The following is a 4,123-nucleotide window of genomic DNA, read 5'->3' as shown; positions in this document are numbered from 1 at the left end:
CTGCCCGTGGTCGCCAGCGGCTGCGCGGCAGAGCCCCCTTCGTCCCTTTCGCTCAGCTCCTGCCTCCTGCGCCGGCGCGTCCTCCGTGACCCCGTGAACTCTGAGCCGCGGCTGGGCCTCCAGTCAGGGCCGGAGCACGCGAGCTTCTGGAAGGGATCCGTCTGCGGGGACGAGTCAGCCAGGCCCCCCGCGGCTCCGTCTGCAGGAGCAACACACACGTCAGCACTTAGCACCGAGCCCGGCCGGCTGCCTCCCTCCGCGGAGAAGGGCTCCCTCGCCGCTGCGTTTCCGCACACTCCGCCTCCGGGCTCGCGAGCCAGGCCTCCTGGAGCTCAGGCCGCTGGGACGTCTCCGGAGGCCTCGGGTCCGCAGGCGCGCGCGGCCCAGGTGTCCTCGGGGTGTAGACAGGCCTCCTCAGCCGGCGGGCCACCTTAGACCCGGCTGGTGGTGGAGGAGGAACCGCGGTCAGCTGGGCCAAAGGCCCCTGAAGGTCTGCGGGAGATGCAGACAGTGGGTCGGGGAGGTGGGAGGAGAAAGCGCACGGCGCCTCTGCCCAGCCAGCGGCCTCCTACCTGCGGAAAGGGCTCAAGACGAAAGGCGAGAGGTGCCCATTTTAAATCAAATTCAGGCCTGGACCTTTGAAATTCCTGGACTGAGCCCATTTTATCAACTAAGAGCCACCAGAAAGGCCACAGGACTGGAGTGTTCAGACGGGACAGAGGGAGGAGACGCTGCCTGGTGGTTTCGTCCCACGAGTCCAGCTCATGCGGTGTGTTGGTCTGCTTTGGTCTGAAGGAACGAGACCAATCGAAGAGCTCCTGACAGGTGTGCCTTGGTCTCTTACCTGTGCGACTAGCCTGGCTGGTAAGTGGTGGAAGGATGTGACCCAGACGTGTCCAACTCAAAGCTCCCACGTGTATCTGCCTCGGAGGGAAGCTTCCTGTCCGGTAAGAGGAGAAGGCCATGAATGCAGCTAAAATAAAGTAGGATTAAGTAAGTGCTACCATAAAACCCACAAGCTGGAAGCTGCCCGAGAATAGAAGAGGAAGCCATGTCTGAGGGTGCTGGGGAAGAGTAGAAACCAGGGAAGGCTCCCCTGAGGAGGTGGCGTCTACACTGGGCCTGGAAGGGAGAACGTCAATAAGCAGAGAAAGGAAATAATTTTTCACGGGTTTTAAAAAAATTTTTTGTTGATTGATGGATTGAGTTTTGGCTGCGTTGGGTCTTCGTTGCTGTGCGCGGGCTTCCTCTAGTTGCGGCGAGCGGGGGCTACTCTTCGTTGCGGTGTGTGCGCTTCTTATTGCTGTGGCTTCTCCTGTTGTGGAGCACAAGCTCTAGGTGCACGGGCTTCAGTAGTTGCAGCACACAGGCTCAGTAGTTGTGGCTTGCGGGCTCTAGAGCACAGGGTCAGTATTTGTGGTGCACGGGCTTAGTTGCTCCACAGCATGTGGGAATCTTCCCAGACCAGGGATCGAACCCGTGTCCCCTGCATTGGCAGGCGGATTCTTTTTTATTTATTTATGTCTCTGTTGGGTCTTCGTTTCTGTGCGAGAGCTTTCTCTAGTTGCAGCAAGTGGGGGCCCCTCTTCATGGCGTGGGCCTCTCACTATCATGGCCTCTCTTGTTGCAGAGCACAGGCTCCAGACACGCAGGCTCAGTAATTGTGGTTCACAGGCCTAGTTGCTCTGCGGCATGTGGGATCTTCCCAGACCAGGGCTCGAACCCCTGTCCCCTGCATTGGCAGGCGGATTCTCAACCACTGCACCACCAGGGAAGGCCTGGCAGGTGGATTCTTAACTACTGCGCCACCAGGAAAATCCTTTCATGGGTTTTTAATTTACTTCTTCCAGTAACTCTCCCCTCATCCCCCTTTAATGGACTGTATTGGGAAGGAGCTCGAACAAAGCGGGGCCTTTCCTTATCTAGATTTTACCATTTCACGTGAAAAAAAAAACATATCACCTCTAATTTTCCTCCTTGGGAAGCTTTCTTCTAAAACACTCATCCGTTCAACGCCTATTTATTAAGCACCAACTACATACCAGGCACTAGTAGCGCTTCGTGGTTCAACCCACTTAACCTCAACAATCCTTCCAAGTGGGTACCAGTATTATTCCCATTTTACAGATGAGGAAGCTCAGGGACACAGAGATTAATTGCCCAAGGGTCCTGGTGAGTAACTGGCAGATCTGGGATTTGGGCCCAAGTAGTTGGGCCCCTAAGTCAAAAAGCTGGACCATCACCCTCTGTTGCCCTTTCTTTAATAGAAAACTCAGGGTGACTGGCCATTTGGAAAGGGGAAGAAAATGTGCCACCACTATTCGGATGGTCTCCCATAAACTGACTCAACACTTCCCCGTGTCTGAGGCAGCTTCCTCTGTGCAGCCACAATTAGCTTCAAGGCTCCAGCCTGTGGTCAGAGCATCTGCTCCCACCACTCATGGGGCTAAATTGTCAGAAGAGGGAAAAACCATACAGCAGGCATGGGGCAAGGAAGGGCTGGTCTCTCCCTAGGCACCAGGAGCCACCCGGGGAGCTTGGGCTCCAGAAAGGCCTCTAGCACAGGCCAGCTTGACTTCCCCTGAGGGACCTGCAGGCCCCAAGGGATGAAGGAACCGAGACTCCCCACGGCCACCCTAACATGAGTGTAGCTGGTCATGTCAGCCTCCCGTGACCTCTCCCTGGCCCAGATGCTCCACGGGGTCCTCCCAGCCCTAACCCCACACATGCCATCAGTCATCCCGCTTCTGCCGCGCCCCCTGCATGCTAACCTTCTGGCTCCCACCCCATCACCTGAGGCCCTCAGCATGTCTTACCTGAACAGCAATAACTTCCTATTCAGTTTTCCTGTCTCCAGGCCTGCAACCCCCTAAGTCATCTTCCAGCTCCCAATTCACTTCTTAAAGTGAAACTCATTGTATTGCTTCCCCACCTCAAGAGCCTTTGGGGGCTCCCCAGTAACCTACCGAAATAAGCATTAACTGCTCAACTTGGCAGTCAAGCTGGCACGCATCCATCCCAGGCCACCAGCCTTCACCAGCCCAGAGTAAGTGAGAACAGTGTACTGCAGGCTTAGGGGTCAAGTCCTAGCTCCAGGACTTGCAAACAGGGTTACCTGGAGTAAGTCCCGTAAAGTCCTGGAGCCTCACTTTCCTCATCTGTTAAGGGGAGATAGGAAACAACCTCCCAGACTTGCTAGGAGGAGTAAATGGGGAGATGCATGTAAGTGCTCAGCAAATGTCCCCTCCTTCATTCTGTAGAGAGGTGTCCATTGGCTGAGCTGCCTCGGAAGCAGGGTGAGGACAAAGCAGGTGGATTTGGCCAGGGGAGATGAGTTCCCCTCTGCGCTTTCATATCTACATAAAGAATTTCACAGATTTTTTCCGCGGTGAAATTAGATCCTGACACATATTCAGGGAACTCCCAGCAGGTGTTTCTCCAAGAACAGAGAGTATGGGGTGGTGGGGACACACCTCCAGTCCATCAAGGCCGCAGGCGCTGAGTCACCAGCCCGGCCCAGACACAACCGGCACCATGAGGAAAAGCAAACAGCATCAAATCCACGAGAAGGCCATTTACAGAATTAGTGGGGGCAGGGAGCACAAGCCTGTTCCTATCCCACCTTGGCAGTAGAGATGGAAGGGCTGATTTGCCCAGTAAGACATGAATCATGGAGGAGCCAGTGCAGATCCCCTGGCCTCAGCAGTCCTGCCCTTTTTGTGCCACAGGCCCCTTTAGTAGTCTGGTTACTGCCAATATTATTTTTGAATGAATGAAATACATAGGATTTAAAAGGAAACCAATTATATTGAAAGACACTTGACAGAGAATGCGCAGTATGGTGGCATAGGAGTGTCATTAGGGAAACACTAGATAACAGGATAGCAGCAGACGTCAGCCTTGGTTTGACTGCGTGGTGATGCACGTACCCTAGATTTGGAGCCGCCCATAACAACTGTCATGCTATCTGAACATATCTGTGACTGCACGGTGATAAAGACACTAATAATGCACTATTAAGTGCATTGGTTTGTTGCCCACATGTATGATTGGAAGAAATGCCAAATTTCAGTTTGAGATTAGGGAAATTGCAGATGCTTTTTTTTTTTTTTTTTTTGCAGTA

This window comes from Phocoena sinus, chromosome 13 (genome assembly GCF_008692025.1).
Source record: "Phocoena sinus isolate mPhoSin1 chromosome 13, mPhoSin1.pri, whole genome shotgun sequence".
Taxonomy (NCBI): Eukaryota; Metazoa; Chordata; class Mammalia; order Artiodactyla; family Phocoenidae; genus Phocoena; species Phocoena sinus.
The sequence above is the reverse complement of the archived record's forward strand: the minus strand, read 5'-3'. Positions refer to the sequence as shown.